This window comes from Sciurus vulgaris (assembly GCF_902686455.1).
Source record: "Sciurus vulgaris genome assembly, chromosome: 12".
Taxonomy (NCBI): domain Eukaryota; kingdom Metazoa; phylum Chordata; class Mammalia; order Rodentia; family Sciuridae; genus Sciurus; species Sciurus vulgaris.
Genome location: NC_136473.1, coordinates 23,786,712 through 23,811,050, shown reverse-complemented (window position 1 = coordinate 23,811,050; position 24,339 = coordinate 23,786,712). Strand labels below are relative to the sequence as shown.

At 36.7% G+C, this 24,339-nt stretch overlaps 1 long non-coding RNA gene across 1 annotated transcript in view; it reads left to right on the top strand.

Annotated features, from left to right (window-relative positions):
- The first annotated feature begins 1,716 nt into the window (after positions 1 to 1,716).
- Positions 1,717 to 24,339, top strand: part of LOC306641291 — a 65,442-nt gene continuing 42,819 nt past the window's right edge. Inside the window, exon 1 of the long non-coding RNA XR_013758111.1 lies at positions 1,717 to 1,792. This is a non-coding gene — a long non-coding RNA (uncharacterized lncRNA). The remainder of the gene's footprint in view (positions 1,793 to 24,339) is intronic.

Here is a 24,339-nt window from a genome sequence, read left to right as displayed (position 1 = left end):
ATTTTGTTTTTACAGTATTCCCCTTGACCTACTGGGGAGGAGGGTTTGAAGAGGAGCATTCCTGCAGGTGAAGGGTCACGAGGTCCTAAGGCGGGGATCAGGGGTGGAGGGTGGAGACCAGAGGGCAGGTACTCAGGGTGTAGGATGGAGGGGACGTGGAGGTAGATTGGATGTGACACAGAGGCAAAGGAAGGGGTCTAGGGTCATTTGTATAATGACATTTGGACTCATTCTGTTGTTCCCAATTAGCAAATCAAAATAATAATACCAACAAATAAACTTGACGAAGTCCCAGGTAATGGGTTCAATGATCCAGGGATGTGGTTCTGAGGATCAAGAATCAAGCAAAACCACAAAGGCATCCGGAATAGGAACTCAGGCTCCAGACAGGAGTAGCTGAGCAATTCTGCTAAAGGGACCTAACTTGCCCAGACCCACCCTGTTTTTAATGTGGCTGTAGGCTCAGGGGTGTGTAAGACCTTCAGGTATTCAGGACACTTCCAACACCTGCTTTCAAGCAAGGGCCTCTGAAAAATGACAGGGAATTGGTGTTAGCTCAATGGAGAAGGAAACTAGCTTTACTCAATCCTACTAAGTGGCAAGCTGTGAATGTATAACTCCCCCCCAACACACACACACACTGGAAGGGTGTGCACGTTTGAAATTAACTTTCAGAAAACAAAATGTGTACATCGCTTTGTATGAGATGTTATGCTCTCATACCCAGGGGACTTTCTTATGTGCAGGGATCTTTCTCCCTCTGACGCATGCATGTCAGTTTTAACATGTTCTATTCCATGTATAAGGGGAAGCCTAAGACGTCTTACACAAGCAAAAGAATTTAGGGTATGTTTGTTCTGAGATCCTGTTTTCCTCCTAGTTGTTTAGTGGAGAGATAGTAAATGTCTTCTTAGCCTTCTTCAGAAACTGTCACACTCTTACTTCAAAGCAAAAATTCTTCAATTATCTTAATAAAAAAAAATGATATATTTCTGTATTTCTTCCACACAGCCCTTTAAAAGAACTAGAATTGCTACCAATAGATGAAGTGTATAAACAATCTTGGAAAAAAAAACCAAAAACCAAAAAACAACTGCTGCCAGTTGCATGTTGTATCTTAAATGCAAATATCTGCCAGACCAAAATTACTAGCGTCTCTAGGGCAATGATATAAATAACCTGTGCTTTCTTTCCAACTTATAAAAGGGAAGGCAAGAGTAATGAGTTTTTAATAGTTTCATAAATACTGTGTCTGAAAATAGTTCATGAATATTTGGGGCTCATTTATGAAATGCTTACATGTTGTTTCAGTAAAGTACACATTTTGTCACAGTTTAGTGTCTTGCAAAGAGTATAATCAATGCTGAGATGAAAGAGAAGTGTGCAAATTTGCATGGGCATGAATTTAGTTATGAGCGAATTCTTCGCACTGTACATTTGCCGTTCTGACATCTTAGTATATTTGCATGAAGGTGAGAACAAAAATAAAGAAAGAAAGAAAAAAGAAAAAGAAAACAACCCACAAAGGATGCTCTGCTGTGTCCATACAAGACCCCATCTTCCCATTTGGTGTGCACCCATTGGTTGTCATATTTGAAGGTGAAGTTGTTCTCTCCACTTCCTTTTCTTTTATTTCAAATCTACCCTCCAAAGGCATGCTAAATGTGCACCCAAAGAGGAAGCTCATATTTGCAGCCAGGCCATTGCACTCATTGGGGTAAAACCCTTCCTTTGTATTGGCCAACAGTGCTGGAGTCAAGTTCTATATTCTATGTGGGAGGCCAAGGAAAAGGTAATAACAAATTTTAATATTTTGACTCTCCTTTGAGGTCAATATTACTGTGTGCTGATTGAACTATACCTGTGACACAAGACATTTTAACTTTAGATCCTGTGAAAGCCCATCTTTTTCCCCTTAGTTATTTATTGGTCTCAATTCTGATTCTAGGCAGGCTGCTGTCTTGCTAAAATAAGTAGAATCAATGTTTAAATAGTTTTATGCTGTATTCATAGTTTGTTGAATGTTTTAATTTAGCCCAGAATGTTACTGGGACTTCTGGATTTTTAGTTTAACTTAGTATTTCCTGAAAGGTCTGCCAAAACTGCAGAGGAGGCAAGAGAGTTTTAAATGGTATGGGGGTGGGATAAAGGAAGACTTTTCCTTCTTGTTCAAGATTAGGGCACATGAACTGTTAACTTTATTCTGGGGTCTCCTTCACTAGAAACTGGTGGCCCGGGCAGCTTCTGGCGATGGGGGAAGATGGCATGAACTGAAGGACCTGTCCTTTCCAGGGAGAAGAAGGGAAGGGCTAGAGGTTGCAACCAGCAGGCAAGGGCCCCTCAGCGATCACATGCTTGCTCATACAGCTGGCTTCAAAGTAGATAACAGCTTAAAGTGTTTGTGAAAAATGACTTCCTTTCTGCTCGGGGAGCAGCAGCCTCCCTGGCCCTGCCTCCTCTCTGGCTGAGCTGTGCTGCCAGCACCCTTTCCTTGGGCTCCGTGTAAGTTCATTACATTTACTTGGCAGAAAGCATGCACTCATTCGTGTTAGGTATGTGCATGTTCCTGTTCGCTCTCCATAACTGACGTGTAAGTTTAGAGCAAGGTGCTCAAGAGGGTTAGCTCCAGTTCCCTGGTCTGGGTTTTATTATGATTACCACGTAACCACAGTCCTCAACTTCTCTAAGACTTAGCACAGTGATCTGTGACACGGAGATCATTGTTGTGCTTCCTCGCAGGGTTGTTGTGACGATGAAATAGGATTGCATACAAAGAAATTGGTGAGCCTGCCAGGCGCACAGGAAGCTCACAGTACAGGTTAGCAATTAGCTTTTATTTTTCACTTTCTGGCAGTGCTGGGGATCAAACCCAAAGCTTCAGTATGCTAAGCAAACGCTCTGCTATTGAGCTAACCCTCTGCCCAAGGTTAGCCATTATTACTTAATGGTCGTTTTGATAAAAGTTGTTTTTACCCTATCAAGTCATATACTAGATCTGATCAAAACATATACCTGACCATCTTCCTTTTGGTGACTTCAGATGCCAGAGCATTTAAGACATGGTGGCAGTGTGGGTCCAAAGCTGTGTTCTTCCGCTTATCTATTAAGGGAACAGAGAAGAGGCAGTGTGGTCCTCTAGTGAAGAAAACCAGGCCCAGCTTCATTTCCCATCTGGACGTTCTGTGCATACACTCGCATCATGATTCCCAGAATTCCTTCCTGACAGCTCCCTCAGTTAAGGGGCAAAGAAGCTTTTCTCAGATCAGGCTCACCCGGATCTGCTTCAGAGGAGAAAGCCAAATAATTCCTATTTTTAGTCTCATGCTTAGCAATAGGGGACAAATGGCTAGTTTCAAGAAACTTTCAGGGACATTAAATAACTTTTTTTTTTGTTTTTTAAAGGAAAGGATATTATTTTTAAAAGGAAACAGACTAGAAGATCCTCCAGTTTCACTCTGTTAGGATAGAAATATTTTCCTCTCATATTCTTCTTCTTACACATGATTCCCTTAATTCTCCTAGCTTACCTCCCAGGATATGGAGGAAATACAAAGCACAAACAGGAGAGCGCTGCCTTTCCCATGTGGCTTCTCTGCCATTGTCTGGAGACAGACATGGCAGCGGTGACTGAGGTTCCCCTTAGCAGTTCATCTGGGGGTACATGTGTCCATGGGGGGTGAGGTTGGAGCTGGACCAGCCCTGGATGGACGGTGGTAGAAGCCAGGCCACTGGTCAATGGAGGATCAAGCTACAGTATGGGCTCTTCTCATGGCCGGGCTTGCTGTCGCTCTTCCTCTAACAACTGCTCACACCCTTAACCATCGAGCCACCATACCTTTGTGGGCTTGCTAAGAGGGTCGCTTCAGAGAACCTGCTTCTGGCCTCGTTCTCAGCCACACCCAGCTATACTTCTGTTTGTGGGGCGTCCCTCCATCTCTCACCTTCTCTTCCCTACCCTCAACCTTTTCCTTTTGTGTTAAGGTCTCAGACTTTCCATTTTACATTCTGAAAATTTTTTCTTCACATCTGATTTTTCTTCACATTCTGTGGAGAAGTTCTTAATTTTCTACCAGAGCATCCATCTTCATGTCTCTTTCCTCTTCAATGGCAGAAAGTCCCTAGAAATTTTCCCTACTTAGCGGCTCCTGATTTTGGACTTCTAGAGTCTAACCGAGAAAGGAAGTAGCAGTTTTGATCAAAACAAAGAAGCACACACAGCAACAGCAGCAGCACGTCACACGTACACCAGATCATGAAGCATCAACTCCATCCATGTATTTTGAAAATACTAACTAGCATTCCAAAAATTCTATCAAGTGCTAAAAGAACTAGGATGTAAAAGCATTCCATTTTAAAATGGTCACATATAAGAATTCATAAAGGAAAAAAAACTTTCAAACATGAAAATATATACCCCAAAGGAGATATTTTTGTTTTCTCTCATTCTAGCCTCTGAATCATTTAATATAAATTTATATTTCCAAAAATTTTTTCTACATGTGAGAAATTTGTATAGCATCTTATTAAAGGTGGCCTTTGGTATCGAACTAATCTAGGTTTAACTTTTGCCTTAGCTACTTTATTTGCTGCATAAACTTTAACATATCAGACTAATCTAGATTTAACTTTTGCCTTAGCTACATTATTTACTGCATAAACTTTAACAGGCACTTAATCTTTCCAAATGTTATCATCCTCATCCCTAAAATAAGCACACACCTGCACCCATTTTGGGCAAGTATCAAAGGAAAAAATATGCGCAAAACATATTGTACAGTTGCTGGCACACAGAAGGCACTCAGTAAACAGATAATCCGTATTTGGTTTGTACCTATACACTAGTCACCTGGCCAAGATAAAACTAACAGTTCTCACAATTCTTATAGACTGGATGAATTAGCACAGTTAATTAATGGCTCCATAACAGCTTCCTCTCTTGCTTCTGTCTTGCATGGAAGGGTGTCTCTATGCAGCATGAAACACACTAAAAGGAAATATTGGCAATTTCCTGGAAAACTGATCAAAGGTATAGACCATTCCTCTCTCTTTGCATTATACTTAGTGGTGTGACAGATGCCTCTGGTTTTCTAGTTCACAGGTTCATCTGTTTGCCTTATTTATAGAAACACATTCTGATCTCATTTGCTTGACTTCTCCAATTTAAATAAGCACTTACTGAGCACCTGGTCTATGCTAGGCACTAAAAAGAGAAAAATGAAAGAGAAGGGCTGTGTAGGATGGAGGTCTATTTAGGAAAACACAAGGGAACACCTGGTTACATGGATGTTGTGACAAGAGAAAGCTCTTGGCTAGAAAGAAATAATGGAGAACGGTCAAGTCTTCCCAGGAAAAGTCCACAGAAGGACAAGAGAAGAATATTAGGAACTGAACTAGGGATGGAAGAGTGGGTGGGATGAAAATTTAAAGTAGGCAGAAAAAAAAAAAAGGAGACTGAGAAGGAGCAGCCCCGGCTGCAGAAAGAAAAAAGAAAGGGAAGAAAACAGAGGTGTCAGGAAGATCATGGGAAAGGATCCTTTCCCAAGGAAAAGAGGAGGCAGGTAACCTTGAGATCCATAATGCATTGTAAATATCATAGTGGGAGCAGTAGCCAGGTGGAAACAAATACAGGCCTGAATGGTAGAGGAAGTAGAGGTGGCTAGGTTGGGCCACTTGACCTCTGGAAGAAGGAAAAGAGATGAGAATATAAATGACTAAATATTACTTGCCAAATGATAACCAGTGGTGCATAATCCAGGCAGACAGAGCACAAGCTAACTGCTACCTGGCTTTGAAAACTGACTCTGTCATTTACTCTCTGCATGACTTTGAGGTAGTTAATTTACCTTCAGCACCCTAATTCCTTCATCGATAAAGTGGGACTAGTGCTAGTATCTTCTTCACTGAGTCATTATAAAGATTAAAGTGCCTAGGATACAGTAAATGGTTATTATGCTATTTCAAAGTGCTATGGAAACACAGTATATGATTTCATCCATTCAGTTAGGTAAGAAGAGGTGGAGAAAAATTTATAGAGGGGTCATGGAAGCTGGATCACAATGCATAATGCATAAGTAGGGAAAAGTTTTAAAAGTATATTTGGAAACTAAGCACAAATGATACGAAGACAAGTGCATGAGAAATCGGAGGATGACTTTGGTCAATACCCACACCAGGACTTTGGAATGATCCATTACTAAGATAAGAACTCCTGAGGTACCAGTCTGTTTCATTACTTTTACTTTTGGAAAGAAATCAAACATAGGTCATGACTACAGACAAAGGCCAGTTATTTATCTTTAGCAAGGGAAAACTGCACAGTGACTTTATTATCTGTTTCTGGCTTAGTTTTCTGTTTCCAAAGCAATTTTCTGGGCTTCATTAATGGCTTCAGTCTTGCTTATGGTCCTTGTATATCTGGAGGTGGGGTTGTGGCCTTCTGGAGAATCGCTTTAACTGAATTGTGTTTCGGTATGACTGACGGAATTGTGTTATTTGTCTGTGTCAGCAGATCAGTAAGAAATATCTCGGGACAATCCATCATCACATTTAATGTACAGGTATTGTTGAAGATGGATTTCATTATACTTCATAATGTCTGTTTATGAGAATCCTTAGGAGACTGGCTTCATGGTCTTAATATAAAGAACACTTGTGCATCACTTGACCACATGGTTTGATTTTGTAATATAGGTAGCAGAGTCTAATGGGTCCTTGCAAAGACTGCTAAAAGCTTAGAGAAAATCTGTATCTTAAACTAAACAAGGACCATCTATTTCACAAACGGGGTTAATTTCTGGCCCCATTTCCATTCCTATTCCCTATCCTAATGCAAGTGCTTTTGACATATAATATGTACAGGAACATGAGATCTAGGGTCAGAATGTTTCCTTTCAAATTGCCGTTTCACTAAGTACTGATGGTACAACCTTGAGTAAATGCTATAGTGTGGATCTAGAATGTGTCGAAGGCTTGGTCATTAGCCTGTGGCAATCTTGGGAGGTGGTAGAACCTTTCAGAGGTGGGGCTTAGTGGAAAGAAATGAGGTTTCTTGAAGAGGACATTGGGACTCCAGCCCCTTCCCCTCTCTCTTTGCTTCCTGGATGTCACAAGAACACTTTCCTCAAAAGCAACAGGGTCAAGTGACCTTGAACTGTAACCTTGAAAATGATGAGCCAAAGTAAACCTTTCCTCTTTATAAGCAGATTTATCTCAGGTGTTTGTTACAGCAACAGAAAGTTGACTAGCACAGTAAATTATTTAATGACAGGAAGCCTCAGTTTTCTCAACTGCAAAATGTATATAACAGTTTTTACCTCACAGAGATTTAGAAGGATTAAAGGAGGTAAGTCATGGCAGGTACTAAGTATAAGGTCTGGCACATGGGGACATGCAGCAAATACATGCCATTTTAACAAATGTTATTTTATGTTCATATTAATAAAAACATAAAAACACATACATGAAAAATATGACTATAATTCTTAGGAAATTAAAATAGTTCTGCTTCCTCCTGGTTTAATTGAAATTTACATGCCTTGATATTCATGACAAGGAGCCACTTTCAGGAAATAGATTTTCAAGTGTTAACAACTCAAATCAGGCAAAGGATTATGCTTGATAATTAGCATCAGCCATAGATAGTTAAACGGAAATACAGTGTTTTTTCTATTTGTGTCTCTTTTCCTGCACATATAAGCTAGCTTTCTCTCTTTAGTCTCATGAGTCTATTTACATAGTAGTTCTAGAAATATTGGTGAAATGCAGAAGATTATTCTATTTTGTGATTTAAACAAAATATTGTATAAATAATTTCAGAAAGGAATTTTCCAGACAGCAAGAAATAGTCCTTAGCAACATGAAACATTAGAAACAATGCTAGATCTAATTCTGCAAGAGCTTAGCCATATGCTGGGTGCATTATTTCATTTTTAAGGACATAGATTTAATTTCATGTGACAACCCGGCATCAAAGTTTTCCTCTGATCTTTTTTTCCCCCAAATAGTCGAGTAAATATGAAAATGCAACCTGGGAGCAGGGCCTGTAATCCCAGCAGCTGGGGAGGCTGAGACAGGAAGATGGCGAGTTCAAAGCCAGCCTCAGCAACAGAGAGACGCTAAGCAACTCAGTGAGACCCTGTCTCTAAATAAAAAACAAAATAGGGCTGGGGATATGGTTCAGTGGTCAAGTGCCCCTGAGTTCAATCCCTGGTACCAAAAACAAACAAACAAAAAAAGAAAATGCAGCCTAATAATAAAAGATTAAATTTTGAGTCTTTACTTGCAGGGCACCAAGGTTATTATGAAGGCCGTAATGAACAAAATAGATTAAGGAAAATGTCAATGATACTTGCATAATAAGGAAAATGCCAATGATACTTGCATAACATAAACACATCTAGCACATAGATAATGAGAATCCTATGTGCACAATGAAATGTCACAGTTTTTTTAGCTTATTTTTTTCCTAAACCATTTCCATCTATCATAGTTATAAAATATATGCAGGAATTCTTAATGGTGTTATAGTAAATTATGTAAAAATTTCCCTTTACCAAGACAAAAGATGAACCTTTTTATATTAGCAATAAGATTTTATTTTCTTCAACGTTAATAAGCGCTTTGGAATGTTCCTTTATTTAAAATGGTTAAAGCTAACAAATTTATTTTCGAGGAATCTGGCTATAAAAGTAGCTTTTTCTAACTTTTAACTAAATATTTGAAGATTTTTTGGTCATTGTATAAGAAAATAACAATGAAATACAAATTACTATACAAAATTTAATTTGAAGGTTTATCTTATTCCTATTCCTAAGAAATTCATTTATTTGTGTTCCATAGCTTATTTTAGCTCTCATTATACTGTTTTAAAAATAGAATAAATATTTATCTACTTTTATAGCATATGACCAGTGATTCTCTATTTAAATTTCATTTGTTGATATAGGATTCTACATCGTGATAAAAAAAGAAACACGTAAGTTATAAATTTGAGGCCCAATGACATGTTCTCCTTTTCTTTCTTTAGTCTTCCTGTATAATACTAATAATAAAAAAAAAAAAAAAAACACCAAGGGAGGCTTTGATCATATGTTTCAAATTGTCAGCCTAAATTGGGCTAGCTTGATAACTTTGTAGACATTAGCCGTCTGCAAAGGGTGGGTGTCAGGAACCTTGATATTCTTATGTTGACCAGCTCAGTAGTTACCGTGCTGCCTCGGGAACACCAGCCCATCCTTCTCCATCATATTTCTTATCTGTTCCTAGGAGACAGGAATTCCCATTCTTTCAGAGTGTTGTTTATTGAACGTCTCAAATGGACTTAGGAAACCATGATCCAGGATGACATGTATATTTAAAACATCTTTCAAAAAAACTCATTTATTTTTGACAAGTCAGTATGACTATTACAACTTTTGGACAGAAAGATCACACCATTGGAGGAATTAAAGATTTTCTAGTTAACAGGGGAGTTGAAAACAGAAGTTAGAATCTAGAACTCTAACCAATTATTTCAAACTTTAAATGTTTTGACTTTCAGATGATTCAGTGAAAAATTCTGCCCTGATTTAGAAGACAGATGTTTCTGAGATGTTTCTTTATCAATTGTCTCCACTGCACTGAATTGAATGCACCTATGCGGGGGTTGGGGGGGGGGGGGACTTTCCTGGGGAATCTATTATAACCTGATACTTCACATCCATCAATTCAGTTTATTCCTTATAGCATCCCTATGTGGCAAATATTGCTGTTCCCAATTTATAGATTAAGAAAATAAAACAAAAATACAGATCCAAAGAGATCTAGGATGAATCCCAAGTTTTTGGTTTAGGGTTCACATCACTATGGCAAAGGGGGTAAAATTTTCAAATTTTACCATGAGTTTCATATACATGGTAGCAATGTGTAATGATAAAGAGTGAAAAAAGTTTTCTCACTCTGGGGGTATGCAGCTTGCTTTTTTCCCCAGAGGATTAGTGTTCAAAGATTTAAAGGCAGTGCACTGTTTTCATATTAATATAATCTCTGACATAGAATGAACATGCAATTCATGTAACACTTTAAAATAAACCAAGATGCTTCAAAATGAGTTTGAGAACTTGTAGCAGAATCTCAAAATTTCTTCAGGCAGGGTTTTACTCCTGCTCCCTTCTGTCGTTGGGGTACCTGATAACAGGTTGAACAGCTCTGAGGTGCTCACTTTCATTATGGCAGTATTTCCCTGGCTTGCCAACTCACTTCGTGGCAGCCTTTCAAAGTCAATGAGAGTTTAGTTCATAGAAACGGCAACTTTGGAAAATGAATTACTCTCCCTGGGAGAATAGCAGTTCCCAAATATGAATAAAAAAAAAAAAAAAACCACCTCTTTTAGCAATGATTGGATAAACAAGTTTCTGTAGAGCAAAGCCAGTTAGCAGTGTGGTTAACACTCACAATGAGAATTTTAAAAAAGTTTTGCCTCTGTGCGTCTGTCAGCAGGAACACCAGAATCCTGAAACTCTCCAATGTCTTTTTCTCTGGCAGAGACTTTGATGGCCATTAAAAATGTCCTGGGAGTCCTGTTAAGGAAGTCTGATCCTAGACCAACAAGGTGAAGATTTGGACCTACTTTTTCTTCTATAATCTGCAGGGTCTCTGGTCTGATTCCGAGGTCCTTAATCCATTTTGAGTTTAGTTTCGTGCATGGTGAGAGATATGGGTTTAGTTTCATTCTGTTGCATATGGATTTCCAATTCTCCCAGCTCCCATAGCACAAGAAATAAAAGCTAGAATCAACCACTGGGATAGATTCAAACTAAAAAGCTTTCTCTCAGCAAAGGAAACTATCAGCAATGCGAAGAAAGAGCCTACAGAATGGGAGAATATCTTTGCCAATCATACTTCAGATAGAGCACTAATCTCCAGAATCTATAAAGAACTCAAAAAACTTTACTCCAAGAATTCAAATAATCCAGTCGACAAATGGGCTAAGGAAATGAATAAACACTTCACAGAAGAAGATGTACAAGCAATCAACAAACATATGGAAAAATGTTCAACATCTCTAGTAATAAGAGAAATGCAAATCAAAACCACCCTAAGATTCCATCTCACCCCAATTAGAATGGTGATTATCAAGAATACGAGCAACAACAGGTGTTGGCGAGGATGTGGGGAGAAAGGTACACTCATACATTGCTGGTGGGGCTGCAAATTAGTGCAGCCACTCTGGAAAGCAGTGTGGAGATTCCTTAGAAAACTTGGAATGGACCCGCCATTTGACCCAGCTATCCCACTCCTTGGCCTATACCCAAAGGACTTAAAATCAGCATACTACAGAGACACAGCCACATCAATGTTCATAGCTGCTCAATTCACAATAGCCAGACTGTGGAACCAACCTAGATGCCCTTCAATTGATGAGTGGATAAAGAAACTGTGGTATATATATACAATGGAATATTACTCAGCCATAAAGAATGATAAAATTATGGCATTTGCAGGCAAATGGATGAAATTGGAGAATATCATGCTAAGTGAGATAAGCCAATCTCAAAAAGCCAAAGGACGAATGATATCGCTAATAAGTGGAGGATGACACATAATGGGGGGGAGGGAAGGGTTAGTGTTAGGGTTAGAGTTAGGGTTAGGGAGGGGGGCAAGTATGGAGGAAGGAAGTACTGTATAGAGGGTAAAGAGGGGTGGGAGGGGTGAGGGGAAGGGAAAAAATAACAGAATGAATCAAACAACATTACTCTATGTAAATTGATGATTACACAAATGGTATGCCTTTACGCCATGTACAAACAGAGAAACAACATGTATCCCATTTGTTTACAATTAAAAAAAAAAAAAATGTCCTGGGATGGTTAGAATCGACACTCTCCTTAGAACCCTGAGGTTTTATTGTACCTCTTCTCATAGTTGTGACTGACCTTGGTGTTGCTTCTGTACCACTTCATGGCTTCCTATCCCGATGGTCCTCATCTCTAGCAGATGGTGTCCTCCTAGTGTGCAAAGCTCCCATGACACCCAGTACTTCCCCTAGCATTGCTCTAGGGGTGCTTTACTGTGATTGCTCATTTAATTGTCTGTCTTTTCTGCCAGGCTGTAAGTTCTGTGAAGGTAGGGTCTGTTGCTGTCTTAACCACCTCAAGAAGGAGTTGTTTAAACACCTTGGATGAACTGATGATGGAATGGCCCTGGCTTTTTCAGAACTTGCAGAGGGCTCTCATCTCACCAGAGTTAGAGTTCTTCACAGGCTCCTAGAAAATCGCTACTGCCCTTCCCACTCCCCAGGAACCCTGGTCAAGTTCCTGTGGGTCTAGGTTACAGAATGTTTGAGAAAGACCAAGTAGTTGCTTCTGCAAAAAATTAACCAGTGTCTTAGGTCAGAGTCCAGATGCTGACTCTTACCTTAGGGAAGAAGGTGTTCATCCAAAGCCGATAATATGACATTAGAGGTGGCTATTGTCCTCCCTCCTTTATGATAGTCTTAGTCCAAGGACTAAACCATCAATTTCAATACATGGAGATGAAAACCATGCTCCGGAGTCAGACTGCTGAGGTTAAAGCCAGCCCTGTCTCTCCTGGAGGTGTGACTTTGGCAAATCGTGCTGCCTTGAGAAACCTCAGCTAACTCATCTGTGTATTGGGGCTAATTCATACCAGCCTACCTCACATGGTTGTCATGAGAATTAAAGGAGATAAACCTTGAAAAGCATTTAACACAGTGTCTGGTATGTAGCACATACTATAAATGTGAAATAGTCTAGTATTCTTGCAGAAAATTCTAGAACATTCTAGTATTATAATTTTACAAATGCTGGAACTCCCTGAAAGTGTGCCACATACAGATCCCCCAGTTGAGGACTCTGATGTGGTCTTCCTTCAGTTAAAAACATGTTCCCATGCGTGCGTGCGTGCGCGCGCGCACACACGCACACACACGCACACACACACACACACACACACGACAGTTAATATAATCAAACAAGAAACTAGCATGCTTATTCTGGAAAATGGGTTAATTGAATCAAGAAAAACAAAGGCATGTATATATTATGAATCCCTGACCTAACCAGGGACCCAGGGGTGGGGAACAAAAAGAAACACAGCAGAAATAGTAATCTATTCCAAGAAAAAGCAATCTCCCTGGCTCCTGGCCCATTGAAATGCAGGAACCTCTGCCACTGAGGACATTACTCTCTGCCCTGTGGGATCGGAACCTGGGAACATGTTTTTAACTGAAGGAAAACCATGTCAGAGTCCTCGAGAGGTGGAAAGCTAGTCAGTGTCTTCCAGGGTGACATGGACTTCTGGCAACTCACCCCTGGAGGTCAGAGTGCCCCAGCTCAAGTTAGGGGAGTCATCTGGAAGAACTAAGGAATTCCCCAGGGAACCCAAGGAATTCTTCAGAAGTATCTGGGCTTTACTCAGGGGAGACAGCAGTCTGGCTGATGTTGTGGTGAGACCAAGTGAAGGGCCCTTCTGCTGCCCTGTAGGGAAAAGAGCCTCCCTTCTGCAGACGATGAGTATCAGTGAGTCCAAACCACATGTAAAAGAGCCAGAACATATTGCAAAAGTTCAATTGCAACTTGGCTCCTAAAGCTTGACCAAAGGAGCATATGAACACTGTGCCTAAAGGAGGGGTGGGAGAAATGTCTGCTTTTTCTTTTTCTGTTTTTCTTACCATTCTTATAAACTCTGCCAACCACTTCCCCAAAAGTCAAAGTGAAGCATGTTCTTTACCTGAACAGAGTGCATGAGAAAGAACCCAATGAAAAGAATATACACACTGATTTCACACAAACAAGAGCTTAATGAACATTGAAAAGCAATACCATTCTTTCATTCAGTAAATATTAACCAGGCACCCACTACATGTCAGGCTTTGTGCTAGGCACTGGGAATATGATGGAAAAGAGGAAAGAGTTCCTTGGTCTCCGGGAGTTGAGAGCAATAAAGTGGTGGCAGGGAAAAGGTGAGGGAAGAAAGAATCAGAATGAGCAAAAATTTCCCTTATTGATTTCTTGGCACCTTTATGGAAAACCCAATTGACCATGTATGTGTGGGCTTGTTTCTGGACTCTGAATTCAGTTTCATAGATCTGTATCTCTGTTCGGTAACACCGTGCTATCTTGATTATTTTAGCTTTACAGTAAGTCTTAAAAGCAAGTAGTGATTGTTCTCTTTTCTGAAATTGTTTTGGCTATTTTAGGATTCTGCATTTCTGCATAAATTTCTACAAAAATATCCTTCTTGGATTTTGATTGAGATTGTGTTGAATCAACAGATCAGTTTAGGGGCCCTTGTCAGGTGTCTTAACAATATTGAGTCAACTGAATTGTGAATAATGTATTTATTTAGATCTTCAATTTATTTTCTCAAAATTTTAAAGTCTCTATCTACACACCATCATGATTTTGTTAAGTTTATTTCCAAATAATTTATACTTTGTGATGCCAATGTATATATTATTTAAAATTTTAATTTCCATTTGTTTGCTACTAGCATAGAGAAATACAATTGATTTTTATATGTTGACTTTATATTCTGTAATCTTCTTAAATTTACTTCTTAGTTATGGTTGCTATTTTTGTAGACCCCTTAGGATTTTCTATGCAAATAGCCTCATTGCTAGTGCATAATTAGAGTTTTATATATTACTCTCTAAACGACTTGACTTTTATTTTGGTTTCTGGTCTTATAGCATTAACTAGGAACCATTGAAAAGCATTGTCAAGAGGAGACATCCTTGTCTCCTGGGGTTAGGTAGGTTTTTAGTGGGTTTCCTTTATCAGGTTGAGAGAGTTTTCATCTGTTTCTAGTTTGCTAAGGGTTTATTTTTAAAATTATTGCTGGGTGATTGAAGTTTATCAAAAATTTCTAGACCTTTTCAGATAATTATCTGTTTTGTCTGTTAATATGGGAGACTGCATTTATTAATTCTTACATAGTGAATCAATCTTAGGTTTCTAGGATAAACCCCACTTGATCATGATGTATTCTTTTTTTACATGTAGCTGGATTTGATTTACTAAGTTCGTTAAGGATTCTTGTGTCTGTATTCTTTAGGAATATGGGTCTATAGTTTTCTAGTCTTTCATATTTCTTTTTAAAAAAGTTTTTATTTTTTCTTTTTAGATACACATGACAGTAGAGTGTATTTTGACATATTATGCATACATGGAGTGGAACTTATCCTAATTAGGACCCCATTCTTGCATTCTTGTGATTGAACATGATGTGGAAGTTACTTAAATTTCTTTACTAGTGTTGGTATTAGCGTAAAACTAGTCTCATAAAATCAACTGGAAAAAATTTCCCTCTACTCTTTTGTAAGACTGGTTTTATTCTTTTCTTAAATATTTGGTAGAATGCATCAGTGACACCGTCTGGACCTACAGATTTTCTTTGCAGGAAGGTTTACAATCACAGTTTCGTTAGTATAGATAGGGATACTTAAATTATTTTGTTCTGAGTGAAAAAGAATGGCTGATCATTTGTTCTGATCTTTCAAGGAACTTACTAATTTATCTAATTTGATGCACTTACTGGCAGAAAGCCATTTGTAATATTCCTTTGTTATGTGTTAAGTGCCTGGAGAATTGTTCATTCCTGACACTGGTCACTGTGTCCTCAGGTTTTCTTGTTCAGTTGGGCTAAAGATTTGCCAGTTATATTTTTCAAAGAACCAACTTGGATTCAGCAATCTTCTCTTTTTGTTGTACATTTATTATTTATTGATTTCTGGTTAATAACTTTCTTCCATGTGATTTAGCTTCCGTTGCTCTTCTTTTTTCTAGTTTGTTATGGTGGGAGCTTAGATACTTGATTTCAAACTTTTCTTCTTTCCAATGTAATCACGTAAGTTCAAATTTTCCCTTCAGTGCTGTTTTAGATGACCCCATACCTTTGGTAGATGCTGCTTTAATTTTCAGTCTGTTCAAAATATTTTCCAATTTTATTTGTGATTTCTTTTTTTGATTTGTGTAATTTAGAAGTATACTGTTTAATTTGCAAATTTTGTAGTATTTCTAGATATCTTCCTAGTTTTGGTTTCTAATGAATTTCATTGTCATCAAAGAACATACTTTGCATATTAATCCTTTAAAATTTATCAAGACTTGTTTTAGGGTCCCATTGTGGTTTTATCCTGGTAAATGTTCTATGTGTACTTGACAAAGTTTATTCTGCTTTTGGTAGGTGGAGTTTTTTTTTTTCCTGAATACATAGGTATGTTTAATCTGACACACTACATCAAAACATTGCACAGTACACCATATTTATATTATTTCTATGTATTTTTGTGTCTATCAAAAATAAGTTTAACTTAAATTTTAAAAATAAATGTCAAAAACCCTCATTGTATTCTTTGATTATAGAAAGTCATCTAAAGATTTAAAAAGTCATTTTCAGCTCCCAGACTTAGCTCTTTTCCTGTAACAAAATACCTGAAATAATCAACCGAAAAACAGGGAATATTTATTTTGACTCAGAGTTTCGAATGTTTCAGTCCATGTTTGGTTAGTTCCATTGCTTTTGGGCTTATGGTGAGGCAGTATATTACGGCAGGAATACATAGTAGATTCAAGTCTTAGAATAGTATTAAAGTCCACAAATGGGCTGGGTTGTAGCTCAGTGGTAGAGAGCTTGCCTAGCACATTTGAGGCACTGAGTTTGCTCTTCAGCACCATGTAATAAATAAATAAATAAAATAAAGGTATTGTGTCCATCTACAACTAAAAATAAATTTTAAAAAAGTCCACAGCTCTAATTTTGTCTACTTCTTCTACATCTACAAGGTTTTGCTTCACGAAGTTTGAAACTCTGTTGGCATTGTTATGTCTTCTGATCAATCAATCCCTTTATTACTATGAGAACCTGATCTGAAATTTACTTTGTCTAATATTAGTAGAAGCAGTTTCCTTCTTTTTGCTTAGTGCTTGCATACCATATATTTATCTAATCTTTTTTTTTATTTTGGGGGGTAAGTTTTTGGGAAACTTTTTATTGCTCTTTCATATTTAACCTTCTCCTGTCTGTAAAGTCAGTTTCTTATAGACTGCATATAATTGGATCTTATTTTTCTACCTAATCTGATAATCTGTGTCTTTTAATGTGAGTGTTCAGATCACTTACTTTCAATGTAATTATTAACATGGATGAATTTAAATTTTCCATTTTGATAATTACTTTCTTTCTGAACCATCGATTCTTTGCTTTATCCACTTGCATTAATCAAATACTTTTTATGATTCCAGTTTATCTCCTCTATGGGCTTACTAGCTGCACCTCTTCCTTTATGATTTCTTTTAATTGATTGCTCTATGTTTACAATATTTAACTAATCACAGCCTATTTTTAAACAATATCGTTTCTCTTTACATGACAAGTGACAATACACTTCCATTTTCTTCCTCTTGTCCTTTGTGTAAGTATTGTTAAACTTATTACTTTTACATATATTATTAACCATCATACTTTGTTTCCTTTAATAGTCAAATATCTTTAGAGATTAAATAGAAGAAAAAATGTTTTTGTATATATTCACATATTTACCATTTCTAGAATTCTTTATTCCTTTGTGTGGATTAAAATTTCCATCTGTTATCATTTTCTTTCTGCTTGAAGAAATTCCTTGAACATTTTTGCAGTTGTGATAGAGATGAATATATATATTTTATTGAATATGTATATATATATTTACTGGGAATGTCTTTTTTTCACCTTTTTCTTCTTGGGTACAGAATGATTATATTTAAAGTGTTGGAGAATGCTTGTTTAAAACTGCATAGAGTGCTTGCTTCAGCAGACATATAACAAAATTGGAACGACATGACAAGATTGGCACAGCCTCGTGCAAGGATGACACACGCCTTTGAGAAGAGTTCCACATTTTTGTACTCAAAGCACTGAAACGTGCGCTTAAAATGGTTAGAATAGTAAATTTTATGCTATGTATATTTTGCCACAATAAAAAATGCACAGAAATGGATCTAAAAACACACATATAAAACTGTTAACTTTAGTTTACTCCTAGAAGAAAGAGTTGGAAGTAAAGGGCAACTTTCAGGATTCTTTTTCTTTAATATTTTAACTTTTAATTTTGAAATACAATACACACATGTGCGCGTGCACACACACACACACACACACACCATTTGAGGGCAAAATATTTCTGTATTTCCTAAAATTAGGGATATTCTCTATAATCATAGTATATTTAACAAATACAACAATCTAACTTTATTTTTAGTTTTTTAATAAGTTAAAAATTGTATATATATGATACAATATGTTTTATATACATAAACATTGTGGAATGACTAAATTGAGCTATTTAACATAGATACTACCTTATTTATCATTTTTATGCGATGGGAACACTTAAAATTCACTCTCTTGGAATTTTCAAGTATAAAATGTGTTGTTATTAATCGTAGTCACCATAACATACAATAGAGCTCTTAACTTTATTCCTCCTGTCTAAGTGAAATTTTAGGTCCTTTAACTCAAATCTCCACTCCACCCAACCCTGTAGCTTCTGGTAACCACCATTGTACTCTCTGTTTCTATGAGTTAGGAAGTTTTTTTTTTAACACTCCACATGTAAGTGAGATTGTGCAGTAATTTTTTTTCTATGCCTGGTTTATTTCTCTTAACATGAGGTTCATCCATGTTGTCACTAATGACAGGAATTCCTACTTTTTCAAAGGTTGAAAATATTCCCTTATGTATTCAAACTACATTTTCTCTATTCCTCCACCTTTCAACAGAATACTTAGGTTGATTCCATGTCTTGGTGACAGAAGAGTGCTGTGGTGACATGGTCATGCAGGTGTCTCTTCAATGTGCTGATTTCATGTTCTTCAGGCACATACCAGTTGTCAGATTCCTGGATCATATCTATTTTTAATTTTTTGAGAAACTCTATACTGTTTTCCATAATTGCTGTGCTAATTTTACAATCCCATTAATAGACGAGTCTTCCTTTTTTCTCCACATCCTCTCCAACACTTGTGATCTTTCACCTTTTTGATGATGAAGTCATATGTCATGATGGTTTGAATTTGTATTTTCCTGATGATTCGTGAGGTGGAACATCTTTATTTTCATATACCTGTTGGTCATCTATATTTCTTTTCTTTTTTTTTTTTTTGAAAAACGTCTACTCAAGTTCTTTGTTCACTTTTGAATTGGGTTGTTTTCTTACTATGGAGGTATTTGAGTTCCTTATGCGTTTTGGACCTTAACCCCTTACCATCTGTATGATTTGCAAATATCTTCCCCTATTTCATAGGTTGTTTCTTCATCTGTTAATTCCTTCCCTTCTTGTGCTTTGAATATTGTTGTAATTCCTTTGTCCTATTTTTATCTTTGTTTCTGGTGTGTCTGTGGTCATATCCCCTCCCCACCCCAAATAATTGTTCAGAACAATGTCATGGGCCTTTCCCCCTGTTTTCTCTAGTAGATTTATAGTTTCAGTCCTCACAGTTAAGTCTTTAATCCAGTCTGAGTTGATTTTCTTTTGTTTGGGCTGAGGTGTGGGTCTAATCTCATTCTTCTTGCATGTGGATATCTAGTTTTCCCAGCACAATCTATTGAGAAGACTGTCCTTTCCCCATTGTCTGTTCTGGCATTTTTGTGGAAAATCTGTTGACCATAAATGTACTGATTTATTTCTGAGCTCTCTATTCTGTTCTGTTGGTCTATTTGTTTTTATTCTAGTACCGTGCTCTTTAGATTACTACAGCCTTGCAGTAGATTTTGAAATCAGGAAGTGTGACATCTCTGACCGTGTTCTGTTTGCTCAAGATTGCTTGTGTGTCTCTATGGTTCCATATGAATTTTTGGATTTTTTCTTATTTCTAAGAAAAAAATTGGAATTTTGATAGGGATTGCATTAAGTCTGTAGGTTGCTTTGGGTAGTATGAACATTTTAATAGAACTGATGCCTTCAGTCCGTGAACACAAAATATTTTCCATTTATTTGTGTCTTTAACTTTTTTATCAATGTTTTACAGTTTTTAGTGTACAGATTCTCTTCCTTGGCTTATTTTATTAGAAAGTATTTTTTTGGTAGATATTGTGAATGGGGTAGTTTTCTTGATTTCTCTTTTGGATTTTTCATTGTTAGTGTATAGAAAAACTACTGATTTTTATAGATTGATTTTGTATCATGACTATTGAATTCCTTTATTCTAACATTTTTGGTGGAATATTATACAGGATTTTCTGTATATAAGATCATGTCATCTGCAAACAGAGACAATTTGGATGCCTTTAAAAATGTCGTTCACTTGCATAATTGCTCTAAGACTTCTAGAATAATGTCGAATAGAAGTGGCAAGCGTAGGCATCCTTATCTTGTTTCTGGACTTAGAGGAAAAGCTTTCAATTTTTTACCATTGACTATATATCTATGAGATTGTCACATATGGTTTTTAACGTGTTAAGTAAGTAAATGCACCATTTATGTGTAATTTTTATAATCATGCAGGGATGTTAAATTTTGTCAAATTTTTTTCCTCCATCAACTGAGATGATCATATGGTTTTCATTCTTCATTCTGTTAATCTGGTCTATTACATTTATTGATTTGTGTAGTTTTAACTATCCTTATATCCCAGGAATAAATCCCACTTGATTGTGGTGAATGATCATTTCAATGTGCTATTGAATTCAGTTTGTTAATGTTTCGTTGAGGATTTTTTTTCTATCTTCATCAGGGATATAGGTCTTTAATTATATATATATATATATAATTAAAAAATATATATTTTGTTTGTTCGTTTTTGGTACTGGGATCGAACTCAGAGGCACTTGACCACTGAGCCACATCCCCAGCCCTATAGTGTCCTTGTCTGACTTTAGTGTCAGGATAATGCTGGCCTTGTAAAATGAGCTTGGGAGTTTTCTCTCTAAACTTTTTTGAAAGAGTTCCAGAAGGATTGGGATTAGTTCCTCTTTGACTGCAGAATTCAGCTTTGAAGACATCAGGTCCTGGACTTCTCTTTGACTGGAGAATTTTTATTGCTGATTCAATTTTTTTACTCATTATGAATCTGTTTAGATTTTTTTTTCTTTGTAATTTCACCTTGGTTGGTTGTACATGTCTATAAATGTATTCACTTCTAGTTTACCCAATTAGTAAATTCATCATTGATACAATAGTTTAATCTACCATTTTATTCCAATTTTATTGATTGACCTAATGATAGCCTTGCAAAAGACATTTTCCTCTCTTTTGTGCAAAATATAGGTTCAGATCAAAAACTGAATTTGTTTCATGTCTCTTTAGCCCTTTCATTCTTGAACATTTTCTTTCTTTCTTTTTAAAAAATGACTTTGACATGTTTGAAAAATGCATGTCCCTTCTGCCACAACTGTTTAATAGCACCATAAACTCATTTTGACAGTTTTTTTTTTTTTGTCTGTAATGAAACCACACACTATGGATATCTTTGAATGTGGTTTGTCTTTAGGCTTGTGAGTTTTCTAATTTTTTTTTTTTTTTTTTTGGTGAGTTGTGGTTTGTGTATTCTTACTATTGTGTAAAGCTGTACTGGATATGAATTCCTCAGTATTCCTTTATTTTCCTATTGATGGGCATTTGAATAGTTTCCTGCACAGAGTTATTAGGACTTTGGGGCCAAGAACATTTGGGAACATATCTATTATAGATGTGAGTGTGTGAAGGGAGACAAGGTTGTTATATCCACAGGTTTAGTAGCTTTTGACACTTTTCTGATGTGGTTATACCAGTTTGAATTTCATCATATGTATATGAATGATCTGACTGCTTCACAGACCAAAATAATTACGTACAGCAGTAAATTATAAATCACTGAGAAGACTTTTTATGGGTCCATACCTACGATAGATAGATAAATAACTATGGAAAATAGAAAGGGCTTCTTCTTAAAATAGACTACCAAGTGCCAAGTAGTAAATGAGGAGAGAGCACTACAGTTGGAAAATGGCTATTTGTTGCTTAGACAAAAGTAATAAAGAAAGTCAAGAGATCTATTTTGCTACAGGATGACTATAGTTAATAACAATGTTTTGCATAATTGCTGCAAGAATAGATTTTAAGTGTTTCATCACAAAAATGTATGAGATAATGCACTTGTTAATTAGCTTGATTTAGTCTTTCTATAATATACATATTTCACAACATGATGTCACACATAAATATATATAGTTTTTATTTTTTGTCAATTAAAAAAGAACAGAAATTGAATAAAACAACTTTTTTTTTAAAAAAATAGCTTTTGTTATGTTGATTTTCTCTTTGGATAAAGACGTTTATAGATGTCAGTTATATCCAGTTGATTGAGGATGTTGAGTTCACCTATGTATTTACTGGGTTTCTGCCTGCCTGATCTGTCCATTTCTAATAGAGGAATGTTGAAGTATCCAACTAGAATAGTGGATTTATTTACTTTTCTTTCTAGTTCTATCAGTTTTGCCTCATGCATTTTGATACTCTGTTTTTAGGTTCTTGAATATTAAGAATTGTTAACTCTTCTTGGGGAGTTGATCCATTTATCATTATGTAATGCCCCTATTTTTTTTTGAAAATCAGAGGTGGCTGCTTTTTTAAAAAAAATATATTTGGTTTAGATGGACAATACCTTTATTTCATTTATTTTTAAATTTTTTTTGTTCATTAAACACAAATGGGGAACAACTTTAATTTCTCTGGTTATACATGAAGTAGAGTCCCACTGTTTGTAATCGCACATGCACATAGGGTAATGATGTTTGTCTCATTCTATTATCTTTCCTACTCCCCACCCCTTCCCCACTCCCCATTTCCTTCTACACAATCCATCCTTCCTCCGTTCTTCCCTGACCCTCTCCCCCTGCCCCCGGTTATGTATACTCATCCACTTAACAGAGAAATCATCCGGTCTTTGGTTTTTGGGGATTGGCTTCTTTCACTTAGCATGATATTGTCCAACTCCATTCATTTACCTGCAAATGCCATATTTTATTATTCCATGTGACTGAATAATATTCCATTGGGTATATATACCACAGTTTCTTTATCCATTCATCTACTAAAGGGCATCTCAGTTGATTCCACAATCTAGCTATTGTGAATTGAGCTGCTATAAACATCAATGTGGCTGTGTCACTGTAGTATGCTGATTTTGTCCTTTGGATATAGGCCAAGGAGTGGGATAGCTGGATCAAATGGTGGTTCCATTCCAAATTTTCTCAGGAATCTCCACACTGCTTTCCAGAGTGACTGCACTAATTTGCAACCCCACCAGTAATGTATGAGTGTACCTTTTCCCCCACATCCTCTCCAACACCTATTGTTGCTTGTGTTCTTGATAATCGCCATTCTAATTGGGGTGAGATGGAATCTTAGGGTAGTTTTGATTTGCATTTCTCTTATTACTAGAGATGTTGAACATTTTTTCATATATCTGTTGATTGCTTGTAGATCTTCTGTGAAGTGTCTGCTCATTTCCTTAGCTCATTTATTGATTGGGTTATTTGTATTCTTGGTGTAAAGTTATTTACTTTTATGTGGTGCTGAGTTCGAACCCAGTGCCTCACACATGCTGGGCAAGTGCTCTACCACTGAGCCACAACCCCAGTCCTGTAATGTCCCTGTTCATCCCTGGTGACTTTTCTTACTCTGACACCAACTTTGTCTGAAATTAATGCAGCTATTCTTACTTTCTTTTGATTTATGTTAGCATGGTATATCTTTCTTTATCTGCTTATTTTAATTTACATGTCTTTATATTTATAATGGGGTTCTTGTAGATAATATATACAGATAAAAATTCTTTGATTCATGGTGACAATATCTACTAATTGGTGCATAAATACCATTGATTTTCAAAGGATTGTTGATGTAGTTGGATTACTGTTTACCATATTTATTACTATTTTTTACTTGTTGAACTTGTTCTTTATTCCTGTTATTGTTTACTCCTTTTCTGCCTTTTTTTGTTTTTTTTTTTTTTGGGGGGGGGAAGAGGACATTGTTTTTTTTTTAATTAGTACATGTTAATTACATACAATGACAGGTTTCCTTGTGGCATATCCATACATTATTTTTTTAATTGAGCATATAGTATGATTCCCTTTTCTCCTTCCTTAGTCATATCAATTATGTTATTATTTTTTAGTGGTTGTTCTAGTGTTTGCAATACATAATTATAACTGATTCAAATCCTGTTCACATAACATTAAGCTGCTTTGCAGGTAGTGCAAATACATTACAGTGAAATAATCCTGATTACTCCGCAATCTCGTGCATCATTGCTGTGATTCATTGCACGCAGGTGCGTGCACACACACACACACACACACACACACACACACACACTG